Source organism: Buteo buteo, unplaced genomic scaffold (genome assembly GCF_964188355.1).
Source record: "Buteo buteo unplaced genomic scaffold, bButBut1.hap1.1 HAP1_SCAFFOLD_37, whole genome shotgun sequence".
Classification (NCBI taxonomy): Eukaryota; Metazoa; Chordata; class Aves; order Accipitriformes; family Accipitridae; genus Buteo; species Buteo buteo.
Window position 1 is genome coordinate 857,501 of NW_027439207.1, and position 11,607 is coordinate 869,107.

Here is an 11,607-nt window from a genome sequence, read left to right on the forward strand (position 1 = left end):
CCGCATACCCCCGCCCGGTACTCCGGGGCAGTACCGGTACCCCCGCCCGGTACTCCGGGGTACTACCCGTAACCCCCACCTGTACTCCTGTGTAGTACCCGTATACCCCCTCCCGGTACTCCGGGGCAGTACCCGCATAGCCCCGCCCGGTACTCCGGGGCAGCACCCGCATACCCCCGCCCGGTACTCCGGGGCAGCACCCCTATGCCCCCGCCCGGTACTCCGGGGCAGTACCCGTATGCCCCCGCCCGGTACTCCGGGGTACTACCCGTAACCCCCACCTGTACTCCTTCGTAGTACCCGTATACCCCCGCCCGGTACTCCTTGGTAGTACCCGTAACCCCCACCTGTACTCCTTGGTAGTACCCGTATACCCCCGCCCGGTACTCCGGGGCAGTACCCGTATGCCCCCGCCCGGTACTCCGGGGTACTACCCGTAACCCCCACCTGTACTCCTTGGTAGTACCCGCATACCCCCGCCCGGTACTCCGGGGCAGTCCCCGTATGCCCCCGCCCAGTACTCCGGGGTACTCCGGGGTACACCTGATGTCCCTACGGGCGCGCGGGTTTAGACCCACCCTTCCTACCCGACCCTCCTCCTTAGGCCCGGTCTCCCTAGGCGACGATCCGGGATAGAACCCGTTCCCCCACCAGTACTCTGGGCCCGTGGCGGAACCCTTTGTGACGCGCCAGAGTTCCGCCTGCTGTCCCTACGGGCGCGCGGTGTTAGATCCCGGCCCCCCATCCTGACCCTCCAGGGTAGGCCCGGTATCCCTACCTGATACTCCGGGGTAGGCCTGGCGTTGCTTCCCAGCGCTCTGGTGTCGTACCGGTACCCCCGCCCGGTACTCCGGGGCAGTACCCCTGCCCCCGCCCGGTACTCCGGGGTAGTACCCGTATACCCCCGCCCGGTACTCCGGGGCAGTACCCGTATGCCCCCGCCCGGTACTCCGGGGCAGTACCGGTACCCCCGCCCGGTACTCCGGGGCAGTACCCGTGAGCCCGCCCGGTACTCCGGGGTAGTACCCGTATACCCCCGCCCGGTACTCCGGGGCAGTACCCGTGTACCCCCGTCAGTACTCCGGGGCAGTACCGGTACCCCCGCCCGGTACGCCGGGGGAAAAACTGCTGTCCCTACGGGCGCGCGAGTTTAGACCCAGCCTTCGTACCCGACCCTCCGCCTTACGCCCGGTGTCCCCAGGCGACGTTCCGGGATAGAACCCGTTCCCCCACCAGTACTTTGGGCCCGTGGCGGAACCCTTTGTGATGCGCCGGAGTTCTACCTGCTGTCCCTACGGGCACGCGGCGATGGATCCCGGCCCCCCATCCTGACCCTCCAGGGTAGGCCCGGCCACCCTACCTGACCCTCTGGGGTCAGCCCGGTATCCCTACCCGACGCTCCGGGGTAGGCCTGACGCCCCTACCTCATCCTCCGGGGTAGTACCCGTACCCCTACCGGTGCTCCGGGATACCCCTGCTGTCCCTACAGGCGCTCCGGGGTAGTCCCGGCCACCCTACCTGACCCTCTGGGGTCAGCCCGGTGTCCCTACCCGACGCTCCGGGGTACGCCTGGCGCCCCTACCTCATGCTCCGGGGTAGTACCGGTACCCCTGCCGGTGCTCCGGGGTACACCTGCTGTCCCTGCAGGCGCTCCGGGGTAGGCCCGGCCACCCTACCTGACCCTCTGGGGTCAGCCCGGTATCCCTACCCGACGCTCCGGGGTAGGCCTGGCGCCCCTACCTCATGCTCCGGGGTAGTACCGGTACCCCTACCGGTGCTCCGGGGTACACCTGCGGTCCCTACAGGCGCTCCGGGGTAGGCCCGGCCACCCTACCTGACCCTCTGGGGTCAGCCCGGTGTCCCTACCCGACGCTCCGGGGTAGGCCTGGCGCCCCTTCCTCATCCTCCGGGGTAGTACCGGTACCCCTACCGGTGCTCCGGGGTACACCTGCGGTCCCTACAGGCGCTCCGGGGTAGGCCCGGCCACCCTACCTGACCCTCTGGGGTCAGCCCGGTATCCCTACCCGACGCTCCGGGGTAGGCCTGACGCCCCTACCTCATCCTCCGGGGTAGTGCCGGTACCCCTACCGGTGCTCCGGGATACACCTGCTGTCCCTACAGGCGCTCCGGGGTAGGCCCGGCCACCCTACCTGACCCTCTGGGGTCAGCCCGGTATCCCTACCCGACACTCCGGGGTAGGCCTGACGCCCCTACCTCATCCTCCGGGGTAGTACCCGTACCCCTACCGGTGCTCCGGGATACACCTGCTGTCCCTACAGGCGCTCCGGGGTACGCCTGGCGCCCCTACCTCATGCTCCGGGGTAGTACCGGTACCCCTGCCGGTGCTCCGGGGTACACCTGCTGTCCCTGCAGGCGCTCCGGGGTAGGCCCGGCCACCCTACCTGACCCTCTGGGGTCAGCCCGGTATCCCTACCCGACGCTCCGGGGTAGGCCTGGCGCCCCTACCTCATGCTCCGGGGTAGTACCGGTACCCCTACCGGTGCTCCGGGGTACACCTGCGGTCCCTACAGGCGCTCCGGGGTAGGCCCGGCCACCCTACCTGACCCTCTGGGGTCAGCCCGGTGTCCCTACCCGACGCTCCGGGGTAGGCCTGGCGCCCCTTCCTCATCCTCCGGGGTAGTACCGGTACCCCTACCGGTGCTCCGGGGTACACCTGCGGTCCCTACAGGCGCTCCGGGGTAGGCCCGGCCACCCTACCTGACCCTCTGGGGTCAGCCCGGTATCCCTACCCGACGCTCCGGGGTAGGCCTGACGCCCCTACCTCATCCTCCGGGGTAGTGCCGGTACCCCTACCGGTGCTCCGGGATACACCTGCTGTCCCTACAGGCGCTCCGGGGTAGGCCCGGCCACCCTACCTGACCCTCTGGGGTCAGCCCGGTATCCCTACCCGACACTCCGGGGTAGGCCTGACGCCCCTACCTCATCCTCCGGGGTAGTACCCGTACCCCTACCGGTGCTCCGGGATACACCTGCTGTCCCTACAGGCGCTCCGGGGTAGGCCCGGCCACCCTACCTGACCCTCTGGGGTCAGCCCGGTGTCCCTACCCGACGCTCCAGGGTAGGCCTGGCGCCCCTACCTCATCCTCCGGGGTAGTACCCGTACCCCTACCGGTGCTCCGGGGTACACCTGCTGTCCCTACAGGCGCTCCGGGGTAGGCCCGGCCACCCTACCTGACCCTCTGGGGTCAGCCCGGTGTCCCTACCCGACGCTCCGGGGTAGGCCTGGCGCCCCTACCTCATCCTCCGGGGTAGTGCCGGTACCCCTGCCGGTGCTCCGGGGTACACCTGCGGTCCGTACAGGCGCTCCGGGGTAGGCCCGGCCACCCTACCTGACCCTCCGGGGTCAGCCCGGTATCCCTACCCGACGCTCCGGGGTAGGCCTGGCGCCCCTACCTCATCCTCTGGGGTAGTGCCGGTACCCCTGCCGGTGCTCCGGGGTACACCTGCGGTCCCTACAGGCGCTCCGGGGTAGGCCCGGCCACCCTACCTGACCCTCCGGGGTCAGCCCGGTGTCCCTACCCGACGCTCCGGGGTAGGCCTGGCGCCCCTACCTCATCCTCCGGGGTAGTGCCGGTACCCCTACCGGTGCTCCGGGGTACACCTGCGGTCCCTACAGGCGCTCCGGGGTAGGCCCGGCCACCCTACCTGACCCTCTGGGGTCAGCCCGGTATCCCTACCCGACGCTCCGGGGTAGGCCTGGCGCCCCTACCTCATCCTCCGGGGTAGTACCGGTACCCCTGCCGGTGCTCCGGGGTACACCTGCGGTCCCTACAGGCGCTCCGGGGTAGGCCCGGCCACCCTACCTGACCCTCTGGGGTCAGCCCGGTATCCCTACCCGACGCTCCGGGGTAGGCCTGGCGCCCCTACCTCATCCTCCGGGGTAGTACCCGTACCCCTACCGGTGCTCCGGGGTACACCTGCTGTCCCTACAGGCGCTCCGGGGTAGGCCCGGCCACCCTACCTGACCCTCTGGGGTCAGCCCGGTGTCCCTACCCGACGCTCCGGGGTAGGCCTGGCGCCCCTACCTCATCCTCCGGGGTAGTGCCGGTACCCCTGCCGGTGCTCCGGGGTACACCTGCGGTCCGTACAGGCGCTCCGGGGTAGGCCCGGCCACCCTACCTGACCCTCCGGGGTCAGCCCGGTATCCCTACCCGACGCTCCGGGGTAGGCCTGGCGCCCCTACCTCATCCTCTGGGGTAGTGCCGGTACCCCTGCCGGTGCTCCGGGGTACACCTGCGGTCCCTACAGGCGCTCCGGGGTAGGCCCGGCCACCCTACCTGACCCTCCGGGGTCAGCCCGGTGTCCCTACCCGACGCTCCGGGGTAGGCCTGGCGCCCCTACCTCATCCTCCGGGGTAGTGCCGGTACCCCTACCGGTGCTCCGGGGTACACCTGCGGTCCCTACAGGCGCTCCGGGGTAGGCCCGGCCACCCTACCTGACCCTCTGGGGTCAGCCCGGTATCCCTACCCGACGCTCCGGGGTAGGCCTGGCGCCCCTACCTCATCCTCCGGGGTAGTACCGGTACCCCTGCCGGTGCTCCGGGGTACACCTGCGGTCCCTACAGGCGCTCCGGGGTAGGCCCGGCCACCCTACCTGACCCTCTGGGGTCAGCCCGGTATCCCTACCCGACGCTCCGGGGTAGGCCTGGCGCCCCTACCTCATCCTCCGGGGTAGTACCGGTACCCCTGCCGGTGCTCCGGGGTACACCTGCGGTCCCTACAGGCGCTCCGGGGTAGGCCCGGCCACCCTACCTGACCCTCTGGGGTCAGCCCGGTATCCCTACCCGACGCTCCGGGGTAGGCCTGGCGCCCCTACCTCATCCTCCGGGGTAGTGCCGGTACCCCTACCGGTGCTCCGGGGTACACCTGCGGTCCCTACAGGCGCTCCGGGGTAGGCCCGGCCACCCTACCTGACCCTCTGGGGTCAGCCCGGTGTCCCTACCCGACGCTCCGGGGTAGGCCTGGCGCCCCTACCTCATCCTCCGGGGTAGTGCCGGTACCCCTACCGGTGCTCCGGGGTACACCTGCGGTCCCTACAGGCGCTCCGGGGTAGGCCCGGCCACCCTACCTGACCCTCTGGGGTCAGCCCGGTATCCCTACCCGACGCTCCGGGGTAGGCCTGGCGCCCCTACCTCATCCTCCGGGGTAGTGCCGGTACCCCTACCGGTGCTCCGGGGTACACCTGCGGTCCCTACAGGCGCTCCGGGGTAGGCCCGGCCACCCTACCTGACTCTCTGGGGTCAGCCCGGTATCCCTACCCGACGCTCCGGGGTAGGCCTGGCGCCCCTACCTCATGCTCCGGGGTAGTGCCGGTACCCCTACCGGTGCTCCGGGGTACACCTGCGGTCCCTACAGGCGCTCCGGGGTAGGCCCGGCCACCCTACCTGACCCTCTGGGGGTCAGCCCGGTATCCCTACCTGATGCTCCGGGGTAGTCCTGGCCTCCTTACCTGTGTCTCCGGGTAAACCTGGCCACGCTGCAGGGTCGGCCTGCATTCCCTGGCCGCGCTACGGGCCGGTCCTGGTTAGTGTATTAAGACCGCTCCGCGATTCCACTTTCTTAAAATTTATTGTGTCTGACAGCTTGTCTTTTACCGCGCACGCAGGCAGGCAGGCAGGCAGGCACGCGTCAAAAACGTGAGAGCAAAGCGTTACCCGCAGTCGGTGTACTTTATCGGTAACGACTTCTTCGGGAAGAGGCGCCGACGCTGCTCTCTCGTCTCTGTACGAGTCGGTGGCCGTCGGGGTACCGCGTGGCACCGTTGGCGTGGGATCCGCTCCTAAACGAATACAGAAGAATCGATACGCTATGAATCGTCATCGATTGAAGTTATTAACAGTTGACGAGCGATGCTGGATTGTATCGTTTATGGAGCGTCACCTACCGACTGATTTAGCGCTACGCGGTAATACGCTTTCTGGCAGTTCCTTAAATAACAAAACTCATTCGTTCACGCACGCTAGGTGTGCATCCCTTCGTTAATAGCCGGAGAAGGAATACGTACGTACGTACCTACCAGCGGATCGTCACGGATTGAATATGACTCGATTAGTAGTCACCAGTATTATAAATTACCGACTCCTAAAGTTTGATTGCGGCACTCCTTTAGGACCTTGCGACGCTCTTGGTTAACGTTAGCGTTCTCCGGCCCCTGCGTTATCGCGCATTAACTGTTCATTGGCCTCCGAGGGACGGCGGTCTCGCAGGCCTCTGAAGAAAGCCAGTCGGCTGCCTGACAAGCGGTCCCTGTGGCCGAGGCCGACTTAGCCGAGCATCCTTGGAGACGACGAGCTCGCGTGGCCGCCGTGCCGGCTGACCGGCCCGCCCCGGGGCCGTTTCCCCCCCGCTCCCCGTCGCCGAAGGAGCGCGCCCCCCGCCACCGCCTAAGGCCGCTGGGACCTTCCTCACCGCTCGAACGCATCCCGCCGGCGACGGAGCCGCTGATGCCCCTCTGTCGGAAGCGCGGCGCGCCTCTCCGGCAGCCCTGGCTGGGGCCCTGGAGCCCCAGGTCTCTGCCCAGGCCGAGGCACGCGGCTGCTGCTTTGCCAGGGACGGGTCCGACCGGGAGCCGAGCGCATCGCCCGTAGGCAGGCACGGGCGCAGGCCGGACGTCGAAGCGGCCGACCACCCGGGCTGTAACAGAGAAAGCGGCGTTAGCGACACCGTTACAAATCTTTCTCATTTCCACCTGCGTGCGCGCCCGCACCCCGCCAAAACAGGCCCCCGGCCCGAACGCCCACCGCCTGCTGCTGCAGCCGCTCACCCGCCCTTAGACACACGCACGCGCACGCACGCACTGCCCCCCCCCATTCGAGTCCCCGCCCCAAACACCTCCCGCCCGCCACCGCACCCACTCGCACGGGGCTACACACGTGCGCACCCCCCCCCCCGCAACCGGCCCCCCCCAGCCCAAACCCTCCACCCGCTGCCCCGCTCACAGTCGTGCGCTCAAAACGCACACGCGCGCAGCCCCCCCCCCCCCCGCCCGAAACAGGGCCCCGGGCCGACACCCCCCACCCCCGTCACCCCGGGCCCGCCGCTGCACGCACACACACACCGCCCCCCCGCCCTCCCGCCACGCAGTTCGCGCCGAGCCTGGCTGCCCCTGCTCCCCCCTTCCGCCACCAGGCTTGCCGCCCCCGGTGGTGGAAGGCGGGAGACTTTAGGACCCTGCGGCGTCCCTGCCGGCTCCGTGCCCGGGCGGGAGAGGGGAGCCCCCCCGGTGCCCTGCCGTCTCTAAACCCCAGCTGCCGAGTCCCTATCCTGCCGCACCCGTGGCCCCGCTCCCGCCTTTCTTTCTCAGCCAGCCACGCACTCGCCCTGCTCCACTCCCGCCCGCCCCCGCCGCGGGGGGAAAACTAAACGACCGGGGGGGTGGGACGGGGACGGGGACGGGGGAGAGAAGTAAAAAAAATAAAACTCCAACCGATCCAAACAGAAGCCTTCTCCGAAAAGACACACCGTCCCCCCTCGCCAGCCTGCCTCTGCGCCAGGCTCCCCGCCTGCTCGCCAGCCGCTCTCGCCCTGCTCCACTCCTGCCCGCCCCCGCCGCGGGGGGAAAACTAAACGACCGGGGGGGGGGGGGACGGGGACGGGGACGGGGACGGGGGAGAGAAGTAAAAAAAATAAAACTCCAACCGATCCAAACAGAAGCCTTCTCCGAAAAGACACACCGTCCCCCCTCGCCAGCCTGCCTCTGCGCCAGGCTCCCCGCCTGCTCGCCAGCCGCTCTCGCCCTGCTCCATTCCTGCCCGCCCCCGCCGCGGGGGGAAAACTAAACGACCGGGGGGGGGGGGACGGGGACGGGGACGGGGACGGGGGAGAGAAGTAAAAAAAATAAAACTCCAACCGATCCAAACAGAAGCCTTCTCCGAAAAGACACACCGTCCCCCCTCGCCAGCCTGCCTCTGCGCCAGGCTCCCCGCCTGCTCGCCAGCCGCTCTCGCCCTGCTCCACTCCTGCCCGCCCCCGCCGCGGGGGGAAAACTAAACGACCGGGGGGGGGGGGACGGGGACGGGGACGGGGACGGGGACGGGGACGGGGACGGGGGAGAGAAGTAAAAAAAATAAAACTCCAACCGATCCAAACAGAAGCCTTCTCCGAAAAGACACACCGTCCCCCCTCGCCAGCCTACCTCTGCGCCAGGCTCCCCGCCTGCTCGCCAGCCGCTCTCGCCCCCCCTCTTTTCTAGCCTCCTTTCCCCGCCGCTGCTGCCGCCGCGACTGAGCAGCAGACCGTTGCCGTGGCGGGAAACACCACAGTTTCCGGGGGCCCCGTTGCCGGGCTGCAGACCACCCCACCCAGCCACCCGCCCCCCAACCCCCCGTCTCCAGGGCGCCGGAAAGTCTGTGATCGGGTGGGGCCGGGGGAGGGGGGGGGGGGGGGGCTGCACCTACTGGCCTGCAGGTCCGGGACTGCAGCGCGGGGAGGGAGGGGGAGCACACCCGTGCAGGGGTGCGTGTAGCTGTGTGTGCCTGCGTCGCGTTCTGTGTGTGTGTGTGTGTGTGTGTGTGTGTGCGCGCGCCTCTGAGCGCGCGTGTGTCACCGGGGGGGGGGGGGGTGGCAGTGCCTGCAGGATCGCAGATATGTATTTTAAAGTATTTATTTTATTAAAAAAAGGAAAACGTCAAAAAAACACCAAAAAAAACCAGGCGGGGGGGGGGGAGAAAAATTAAAAACAACCCCCCAAAAAAAGCCCAAGACCGCAAAAACCAAAACCAAAAGTCGGCGAGCACCCAGCAGCGCCGGGACCCGAACCTGAACCTGGCAAGGGGCTACCAGTCCTGAAGGCACCCAGTGAACAGCGAACTCGCGCCGGGGAGCCGGGCAGTTTGTGCCGGGGGCTGCCACCTCTGCCCGGACCCCGCCGACAGAATATGGTTGGGGGGGGGGGGGGGCAGCAGCGGAGCAGAGGGGCTGGCTGGTGTGGTGAAGCTGGCAAGTGCCTGGCAGCCACCGGCTCGGAATAGGTGCGTGCACGTGCATGAGAACGACGAGGGTGGGGGGGGGGTGTGTGTGTGTCAGGAAACAAAAATTATTTTGAAAACTGGTTGTCGTTAATATTGTATTAATATTTCCCGCCGGAATCAATAAAGGTGAAATAACTCTTGCATCAGACAGTACGTTTAAACGTGCTCCCTTGGTGTAGAAGTGGTTCAAACTCGGGAAGGGGAGGGGGAAAGAAATGCCGTCCGGGAGAACCGGGAGAGGGTGGCCCTTTTAATCAGATTTGCTAAAATCTCAAAAGAAAGAAAAAAAAAAAAAAAAACGAAAAAAACGAACCAAAAACAGGCGCACCTGCCCCCCCCGCCCCCCCCCGCCCAAGGGGCACCGAACGGCTGCCAGGTCTACCCGGCTCCGCGGGCGGCCGCCAGGTCTACCCGGCTCCGGAGGCCGGCGCGGCCGCCGGCGGCGCCCGGAGGACGCGGGGTGTCGCTGCCGCAGCGGCCGGTGAAAAGGGCCGCCAGGTCTACCCGGCTCCGCGGGCGGCCGCCAGGTCTACCCGCCTCCGGAGGCCGGCGCGGCCGCCGGCGGCGCCCGGAGGACGCGGGGTGTCGCTGCCGCAGCGGCCGGTGAAAAGGGCCGCCAGGTCTACCCGGCTCCGCGGGCGGCCGCCAGGTCTACCCGGCTCCGGAGGCCGGCGCGGCCGCCGGCGGCGCCCGGAGGACGCGGGGTGTCGCTGCCGCAGCGGCCGGTGAAAAGGGCTGCCAGGTCTACCCGGCTCCGCGGGCGGCCGCCAGGTCTACCCGGCTCCGGAGGCCGGCGCGGCCGCCGGCGGCGCCCGGAGGACGCGGGGTGTCGCTGCCGCAGCGGCCGGTGAAAAGAGCCGCCAGGTCTACCCGGCTCCGCGGGCGGCCGCCAGGTCTACCCGGCTCCGGAGGCCGGCGCGGCCGCCGGCGGCGCCCGGAGGACGCGGGGTGTCGCTGCCGCAGCGGCCGGTGAAAAGGGCCGCCAGGTCTACCCGGCTCCGCGGGCGGCCGCCAGGTCTACCCGGCTCCGGAGGCCGGCGCGGCCGCCGGCGGCGCCCGGAGGACGCGGGGTGTCGCTGCCGCAGCGGCCGGTGAAAAGAGCCGCCAGGTCTACCCGGCTCCGGCGGGACTTAGCCGCATTTCGGGGGCGGGGAGGTAGACCTGATAGCCCCGCCACTTTCTCGGAGCTGGCCAAGGGGTCGCTGTTTTTCGCTGCCTCCAGTTACGTCATCGTAAAAGTCGGTGTCATTGGCGGGTCTCCCCGGTGGGCAGGGACGGCACTCTTGGAGCCGGCCGGGGGCGGGGACGTGATCTCCCGTACTATAGGAGGTAGTGGTGACTCGTGCACGGAGCAGCGCTAGTGAGCGGCTGCAAGGCTTACGGCTCAGCCGGCGAAGTGGAGCGCTGGGCGGCCGTTGTGGTGGTGGTTTTGCCTGGTGGTTCGGCTCGTTTTCTGTCTGTTCGGCCGGTTGGTCTCTCCCGGTGTTTTCCAAGTAAGCCAGCCGGGCGCCTGCGAGGGTCTGGCAGGCTGGCGGTGGCTGTTGACCCGAGTGGTGCGAGAGGTGCAAAGGTGGATTCCGCAGGGCATAGCCCGGTGGCCGGCGGCGGCCACCGGCACTCGAACGCTGGAAGACCGGGTGGAGCCGAGCCTGCCTCGGCTTTCCCCCGGCCCCGGAGGGCCCGATGATGGCAAAGGTGGAGCGCTGGTATATGCGAGGGCAGCTGCCCGTGAGCATCCAGCCCGCCGCGGCTGCCGCCGCCTCCTGAGGGCCTGGTGATGGGCGGGCGAGGTGGCGGCACCTCGTCCTTTGACTCTGGCCTTAAGCTGGAGCGGGCAGAGCGGCAGCCGGTCCCGGTGGCTGGCAGCCGGATGCAGACGGCTGGGGGTTCTCGTGCGTGCCGCAGCTTCCCCCCAGCCCCCGAGGGCCCGATGATGGCACAGGTGAGAGGCCGCAGCGCCTCGTCCTGTTTTTGCCGGCATGAGCCACGCGTGGGCGGCCTGTGGTGTCCGGCCTGCCCCGGCTTGCCTGGTTGCAGGAGGGCTCGGTGGAAAGGTCTGCAGCGCTGTACCGGGTTAGAGGTGGCGGCACCTCATCGCGTTTTCTCCGGCCTTAAGCTGGAGCCCATGCACGAATTGGGCAGAGTGCAAGCGGCAGCCGGTCCCGGTGGCTGGCAGCCGGATGCAGACGGCTGGGGGTTCTCGTGCGTGCCGCAGCTTCCCCCCAGCCCCCGAGGGCCCGATGATGGCACAGGTGAGAGGCCGCAGCGCCTCGTCCTGTTTCTGCCGGCATGAGCCACGCGTGGGCGGCCTGTGGTGTCCGGCCTGCCCCGGCTTGCCTGGTTGCAGGAGGGCTCGGTGGAAAGGTCTGCAGCGCTGTACCGGGTTAGAGGTGGCGGCACCTCATCGCGTTTTCTCCGGCCTTAAGCTGGAGCCCATGCACGAATTGGGCAGAGTGCAAGCGGCAGCCGGTCCCGGTGGCTGGCAGCCGGATGCAGACGGCTGGGGGTTCTCGTGCGTGCCGCAGCTTCCCCCCAGCCCCCGAGGGCCCGATGATGGCACAGGTGAGAGGCCGCAGCGCCTCGTCCTGTTTCTGCCGGCATGAGCCACGCGTGGGCGG